The sequence below is a fragment of the Sorex araneus genome, chromosome 2 (assembly GCF_027595985.1).
Source record: "Sorex araneus isolate mSorAra2 chromosome 2, mSorAra2.pri, whole genome shotgun sequence".
Lineage (NCBI taxonomy): Eukaryota > Metazoa > Chordata > Mammalia > Eulipotyphla > Soricidae > Sorex > Sorex araneus.
In genome coordinates, this window is record NC_073303.1 from 351406374 (window position 1) to 351415259 (window position 8886).

Here is an 8886-nt window from a genome sequence, read left to right on the forward strand (position 1 = left end):
AACTTCAGAACTGAACTCTCTTGACACTGAGCAGTCTTTTGCCTAAGTAGAAATTGCGTAAGATAATTTTGGGTGATGCAGAAGTTTAACAAAAAGAAATAGAATCATGTGATGAGAAAGTTATCCCTTTTGTAATTATCTCCATATTTCTATGATCTTAAAGATATATTCTCAGCCTGTACATTTTTAATACTTCATGAACACTTACTTCCCCATCCTCCCTCTGAGGAAGGAAGTTGGATTGCAGTCTTGATACTCAGAGTCTTTGACAGGTAATCGCATGTTCTCATAAATTAATCATATTTATTTATATTCATTTTCATACTTGTTACCCTCTATTGGAAAGTAGCACTAGTCATGCATTTGAAATCTCGAGACGAGATTTAATTTTTTAAATAAGTTTCTAACGTTAAAAGACGGGATAGATTGGAAACAAATTTTAATAAATGATAGCCTGGTGGCATGTGGCAGTAGACTCAGGGAAAATGTTGATAGTGATATGCAGCCATTAGCTTATGTTGATGGTTGATACACCAACCGTTAGTTCTCAACGTTTGCGCTGTTCTGCTGATCTTCTCATTCTCTTGTTCTGGTCACTGCTCTTCTTTGGCCCATAGTAATATTGCAGCTGAAATGCACCTGATTGGCCAGACAATCAGCAGACAACTCTCTAACATTTTTACATTTCATGTTAGCATAAGAAATTTTACTAAAAGCTCAGAAGTATGCAAGAGAACAAGAAATTTAGCACAAGGGAGCCAATTCTTCACCTGCAGGATAGGGGAGGGTAAAATAAGAGTAGGGCAGGAGGCATATCAACACACAGAACAGGGATTAGATGCTCCTGCCAGTCCCCCTCCCTTATGTTTCCAATTGCACAGAGGACTGGGGGAGGGAGAAGGAAAGCCACAGCTTTTGTATTTGGGTAATAGCTTTCTCCAAAATAAGCGACACTTTTTTGTTTGTTTGTTTTTAATTTCCCTTACTCTCACCTAATAACACCAGCATCATGTACTCCTTACTCTGAAATCTGGGTGTATAAATCTTTGCAGACACAACGAGGACTCGTTGGTTTTGGCTGTTGTCTCTGAAAAGAGTAGAAGGGGACATAAAATGTAAGTGAATCAAGCCCTCAGCTAGCATTTAATTGATAAGAACTAAAGCTAATATTAGATAACAAATAAATGGTCTGTTGCACAGGCATTTAATTAAACACCAAATTAATGCAGTAATGACCTACTGGAACTAACAGCCAGGAATGCTTTACTGCATGCCAGCATCTGGACGTATTCACCTTCCAATCCCCCTCCCCCCGCAACCCCTACCCCCATCCCGCGCCTCCATGGACAGATACATTATACAGAAATACAGTCACTCATATTCTATGTCATCATGTTTTCATGTCCCAAGTCATCATGCATAATAATTTGCTCTTCACCAAGATGCTTAACCACATAACTAACTCAACCAAATCTGCCCCATCAAATGTCCCAAATATCAGCTTTGGGGACTGCTTGAAACCCTAGTCTTGTAGCCTGTGGCTGATTACATGCTGCCTTGAAGATTAATTGCAGACAGTGTTTTAGATAATGGTTTTACCAAAGAGCATGCAAAATCATGAAGGCAAGTAAAAAGATCGATGTAAGGCTTTGTTTGGGCTTATCCAGGAGCTTTCAATCATACAATAAAACACATAATAGGTACAGGAGATGAACTCCACTAAGATTTACTCCACCATTTGCCCCTGCTGGCTTTCAGCTGGTTTATCTGATTCACATTTACACTATTTTCATGCTAACTCACATTCTTAAGTGAGAGATTACTTAAGTGAGTACTCTTGACCCATGACATATTTAAACCCTTCTGGGGGGAATGCATTAAAACATATATCCTTGTGAATGCTACATTTTTTTCTTGGTCCATGAAACTTTGAAATCCTCTGCTGGCACATCACACTATGAGGTTCTCTTCCAAAATACAAGTCGTACTGGCAGAAAGTCCACATCCAGGAGTCAATACACTTATTTTAAGGTATTATTCCAAATCAGGATCTTCAGACTGGCTACCTCTGTGTCACTGTCATCCCGTTGTTCATCGATTTGCTCGAGCAGGCACCAGTAACATCTGCATTGTGAGACTTCTTGTTACAGCAGAGTGGGTAGGGCGTTCGCCTTGCACAGGGCCGACATGGGTTCAATTTCTTAGTCTCTCTCAGAGAGCCCGGCAAGCTACCGAGAGTATTACGCCCGATTGGCAGAGTCTGGCAAGCTCCCTGTGTGGCGTATTCGATATGTCAAACTGGATATAGGTAACCTTGTTAAAACAGTTCCAAGAATTTCTGTCTCAACTACTTGGCCTAATTTCCACCCCCTTCTGAGAAAGAAAACTATCAACATCTGGAGTCTGTATATCCTTTCCAATGTGAGGCTCCACTCATACAATTCCTGAGTTAAGGGGCTCTTATATACAAAGATAATTTTATGAGCATTGCACAATTTGTTTCCCAAATCACCTCCTGCTTCTTTTTCAGAGATGATCATAAAACTGAGTTTGACAAGCTGAATTAAACTGCACTGACTCTAGCAAGAACAATTTATATTGAAATATGTGTCTATTATGTAGTATCCCTCTATTGATCATCATAAATTTTTGTTAGTTTTTGTTTTCCATATTTATGTTAGAATTTTGTCTCCCCATATACACTTTGCCATATTCTATTCTCTTGGAGCACAATTGCTCTTCCATCCCACATTTACCTTGATATACATATATATATATACACACACATATACATGTATAAATATATACACATATACATAAACATATAAATATATGTGTATATATGTATGTTTACATATATATAAAACATAGGTATATATACCTGTATATAGGCATGCATATATTATGTTTATATGTATTGTATGTATATGCAAAATGACCTAAAATAATATTATTTTTAAATTTAGAACATTTTTGTTGGGAGCTTCAGTGAAATTAGGGAAAAATCTAATATATATATTTACACATACATACATATATCATATATGTGTATATATACTACATGTGTGTATGAATATTATATCTATAATACAAAATATTTTGCACAAAATATTTGTTATGTCCCCATAGATCTTTCCTCACTAATGCATTAGTTCAAGATTAGAGTTCATCTTGCTACTACATAGTTGATTTAAGTACTTACTACCAGCCTTTTAATTTCCTAAATCATTCTTCACATAGTTTCTGCACATGAATTTCACCTCTCTTAATCTAAATTGAATAGATATTACAATCCCTTGTGAACTAAGTACCTGAAGCCCAGAGAAATTTAAAAATCATATAGTGGAAGTTAGAGAAAAACCTGCCTTCCAGAACAAGGCATTTTTTAATGATATCATACTATCTCTTACCTCAAGAGGCTGCCATGAACACTGTTGAATAAAACTATCTGTTAAAGGCAATCAGTTAATAAATTTTAAAAATAAATAAAGAGATAGGAAATTGTCTCCTCTAATTTTTGCTCCTCAGTCATATGTTTTATCCCAGGATAGCAAATTGTTTACAAGCAATTACAGTAATTAAGCATAAATACACCCCAGTGAGGCAAATATTATTATCCACTTTCTAACAGATGGGAAAGCAGAAGTGAAGAGAAGTAGAATGACCTGCACAAGGCCGATGAGGGTGTTTTTCATAGCACAGAGTGAGGCCAGAACACTGACTACCCCAGATTCATTCTCAAATCTCTGGACAATCCACACCCTCAAGGAACAATTTGACTTTTAAAGAGATAAAGGAAGGAGGGAGGTTCTTGGTGGAGGTGGGAAAGGAAGAGGGAGGGAGACAGTGGGAGGAAGGGAGGAAGAGAGAGAAATTTTCAAGGTAACAATGCTAAAAGGGAGGTATCTTGAGAGATGTAAAGTGACATAGTCTTACACTTCAGAGGCACCAGGGACAATGTTCAGGTTTATTTTAAAGCTTCTGGTCTAAGCAGCAAAGATCATAACTGCAATAAATAAAAATGAATCTCCTGTAAGATTGTCAGAACCACAGAATAAGATGGTGGGCTCCTAGTGATGATAAAATTGCCCTTTCCGAAGGGCTGTGGAATTTGTGAGTCAAATGTACAGTTGCATTAATATTAGGAAAATTACATCCAGGGGAAATTGCTGAAAGACAAGGCTAACCTCTCACGCTGCGTCTTTCTGCCCATTATCACATTTGACAAACAGTTTGAATCCAAGCAGAAAGCGTATGGCCAAATAGAGTAAGACAGAAATGAAACAATGGTGTTAAGAGTTAACAAAAACAAATCTGAAATGAAAAGTCGACAGGCAAGGTTCACGTCACATTCTGGAAATCAAAAACAGTAAAGCCAAGACAAATCATTGTTTGATGTTGTTGCTGTTGCTGAAACGTTTGGGGGATGTTTTATCCTATTTGTCATCAGTTACGATGTAAGATGGATGCAGCACACTATAAAACATGGGAGGTTTTCAAGTCTATTCAGATAGATTTCGGAGTTATATGCATGGGACACAAAAGCATATAGAAAGATACTCATTTCTATAATCAAAAGTGTTCTAAGAGCCACTTAGCAGGGGAAGGAAAGAAAGTATGAGAGAGGGTTGGAGAGAAAGGATGAAGAGAAAGAGAGAGAACATGTGAATGAATTTGCTCCAATTTTCTCAGACAAGAAAATATTTAGGAACAGCAATGGGAGGCTCGAGAGATCTTGGGACGGGGGCGTTACCGGGCGCCTCTCTCTGCCGAGATGTGACCTGAGTGGCTGCACGTGTGCAGCCTCCTGTTGCTGAATGACCATGATCCCGGAGGCCAGATAAACTACTTTTGGTACAAGCAGCTTCTTGCAGAAATGTCTTTAGACTGTGAACTAAGCCATGGCCCCATGCCACCCCAGGAGGGGAAAGATTTTTCTCTCTTGGCTTTTCCTTTCGGGGGGGTGGGAGGGAGACTTGTGGCAACCGCCATCTTATAAGGACCACTAAAGAGAGGTACAAGCTTGCAATGTTGCAATTTCTGGTAGAAATTTCCCTGGACTTAGTTACTAAAATACTAAAATACAGAAATCCAAAACTGCTTGGCTGCGACCTCATATCTCTTCATTCTCAGCAATGGAAAAGAAATTATCAAATGCTTCCTTTTCCTGATTTTGTGGGGGAAACTCCAAACAGAGAGTTTGTGGAAATATTCAATGTAATCAAATTGAAGAGAAAGTAAAGTGAAAATTACTTTACTAGTAATAGGGAACTAGTAACTAGTAAAGTGAAAATTACTTTACTAGTAATTAGGGAGATTTTTGTGGAAATATTCAATGTAATCAAATTGAAGAGAAAGTAAAGTGAAAATTATCAGCTACACAGGCAGGGATTGGGGAGTGGGAGGAGATGTATACTGAGGTTCTTGGTGGTGAAATATGTGCACTGGTGAAGGGATGGGTGTTCGATCATTGTATAACTGAGACTTAAGCCTGAATGCTTTGTAATTTTCCACATGTGATTCAATTTTTTAAAAAAAGAAAGAAAATATTTAGGAATAACTTTGAAGAACTTCTTATACAAAACATATCATGGGAAACAATCCATAAGTATGGATTCCCATGACTTCTCCAGAGGCATCTTGAGTTGACTCCAATAGATTTGAAAACCTTATTACAGGACGAGACCTTGAATGTCAGCTGAAACACACAATTATGTATTTGGTATTGTGATAGAATATGATAAAATGTGAGAGCTTTTATTTTTTCCAGTGATGTGCATAGGAACAAATTTTCTTTAACTCTTACCCCTCCTTGTGTGTTTCTAAATACTACCTGAAAAAAAATACTGTCCTGAGAATAAGAAAAGAAGGTGAGTGAAATAAAACAGTGAAGTCAGATTGTTTATTACCAATTAAAGCAGATTCGCTCAAAAATAAATCTTCAGATATTAGATAAAAATGAGGTCAAAGATCAAAGTGAGTAAATGGAACCAAGGAGGAGGGCTATAATAATATAAACTTATTAGTCATTATATTTTTATTTTATTGACTCATAATTGTGGTTTATTAATTTCAGCAGTAAAAATTATAGTAAAGCAAAGCTACAAGCTTAAATAAATAATTGATAATTTATATATAAATGTATCATAGATGCTTATATTGTTGCTTATATTTATTGAATCTTGATAATTCAGTAGACATGATGTTTAAAGTTTGCAGATTCCTGACCCCTCTCTTAGATTGTTTTGTTCTATTGCCAACCTGTAAGTATAATTCAGCAGTGTCCAGGCTGAAACAACATGAAATAGTGTACAATATCCTGTAAACAGAACTATGGGTCCCTAGGCTATTATAATTTAGGAAATACATTTAGCCTAGCTTGGATTTCCACCTTTACCTAACATTCCAACATATTAATGCCCATGAACTGCAAAATACCTGATGCATTTACAGTACTATTATTGGTCAGTGAAAAAGAAGGAAAACTACAAACTTGACAATGAGGAGATGTTCTCATTAAGGATTCTACCTTCCATCCTTCCCACAAAATCACTTTCACAATAAGAGGGTTCATCTGTCATTTGATCGTGGGAAACTGGTCTGGATAGCATGGTTTCTCTCACCTCTTTGAACACAAGTGTGGATGAGTAATGGCATTGCTGCCTTTCAGCTCACTGGAGAAGATCAGGCCCCTTTGGAAGCAATTACCAACCCTGGTGGTCTGTAGTTAAGCTATAGTTTCTATTCCCAAACCTGTATTTCAACAATATGACCAAATATCTCTGTTCTGTAATGGTGGTTATCTACTGAATGCCTAAAAGAGAACAATCTAGTAAGGGAGCATCTAATGACCTCCCCAGTTGATAAATCTCCAAATTTTCAATATGACATTTGAGCAAAGTCACATCTGTACCCTGTAGATTTTCCCAAGTCCAGATTCCACCTCATAGGTCAGTGAATCAGGTTTTCTGGGAATCAAATCTCTCTTGTACTTTCCTGTCTTTCTAAATTCTTTATAATCATCACTTTAGCAACACCATATATTTTCTGATCAATGAAGCAAATTTCCCATAGAATGTTGCTACAACCATTTCTTTCCTCTCCTACTTTGATATGCAAAAAATTTAGGTGTTTAAGACAGGTGTCTATGACTGGAAAATTATAAAGCTTTAATTGATTTATTTCCAAGTCAGCTGCCACATCTTCCTTTGTTGGTCAATATCTTAAAATTCTTTCACACTCCACCTGACATAAGAAGCAATGATAGGGATTAGGAAGATCAAAATTAACTTTTAATTAGAAAAGCAAGGGGGATTTACTTATTTGCATATTTTCTTATTTATTTGTTTACTAATGGATATAAAAAAGGGAGGGAGGAAGCAGAAAGATTTGTACTTTCTCTTGTCTTCCAACCCATTTTCTCTTCATCTTTAAGCTCATATTTAAAACAAAAACATCAAATGTATTTGGGATTTATTTTTTTATGGTATTAGTTGTTCTCCCTCCTAGACAGATCTATTCTTTCTTTCCCAACTATGATAGAAAAAGCAGTAAGAATTTTTTTAGTAATTAGAAAATGTGCTTGGATGAACTGCAAATATACCACCTACTATTATTCAGTAATAGTTCTCACCAGGATACACCCTACACTGGCCCTAAAAGACTGGGTGGATTGACTTGGTATCTCAATGTTTTTATGAATGTTGTCAGGGCCATGCATCTCAGTTGAGAAAATGAGACAAAAATCTCTAGCACAGAGAATAGAAATCTGGATAAAATACAGCTATAGCAATACACTGAACCCTGTCATTACAGTCCACAGTGGATTTTCTGCTTACTTCACCCAACCAAGTCTCTTGTGCCCCGGTTCCCTCTGCCATTCCAATATCAGAGCTCAAGGATCCCTGACACAACCTTAATGTGGCAGCAACACCCACTGCACATAATCCACTCTTCCTCCTATACCCTTAAACATCCATATTACCTTCTACACACACCATACTACCAGTCACAGCAACACAGTATTGAACTCTTTCTTCTTTTATTATGGAATTCTCTAAGCTTTGTTCCAAATAAATCATGTAGCATATCATATTTTTTGTTTTGTAATGTACCTTCTTAAAACCAAAGTAGAGGGGCTGGAGCAATAGCACAGCGGTTAGGCCGTTTGCCTTGCATGTGGCCGACCCAGGTTCGATTCCCAGCATCCCATGATGTCGCTTGAGCACCGCCAGGAGTGATTCCTGAGTGCAGAGCCAGGAGTAATCCCTGAGCATCACCAGTTGTGACCCAAAAAGAAAAAAAGTTGTACCAAATTGTTAGAATGCCGGGAGGTTTTCAGTTAGACACGCTGTTTGTATAAATATAAATAACTGTTGTTTATATAAGGTTGAAGTTCGTCCAGCATGAGTCTATATTTTGAGAAGTAAGCCCTTAATAAAAAGATGTACAACTCAAGATATATTTTTTCAGACCACATATTGCAAAACAATTGAAAGTAAAATAAGATATTCAGGTGAAAGATCATTTAAAAATTACTTCTTCCTCTAACATGTATATCTTTGGCAGGAAAAAAAATAATCATTCTTGTTCATTTTATACAATGTCTACTTAAATTTTCATTGCAAATAAGGCTCTATATTCAAGGTTAGACCTTAAGAGTTCACTCTTCCACCTGTATGTGATTGTTTAAACAGGGACCAACTGCATGTTCATTAGCTAATGACCACCACATCTGAGCAGCTGTGAAGATTAAGTTCATTACTACCAAGTAACATGAAGGGCTTATTAGTTACAGAGAAGCAACTCAGGGAGGGGGAAATGCCAAGAACCTCTGACCTTTGTATTTTCAGCTCCATTTATAGGCTGACTTACTTTACCATTAGT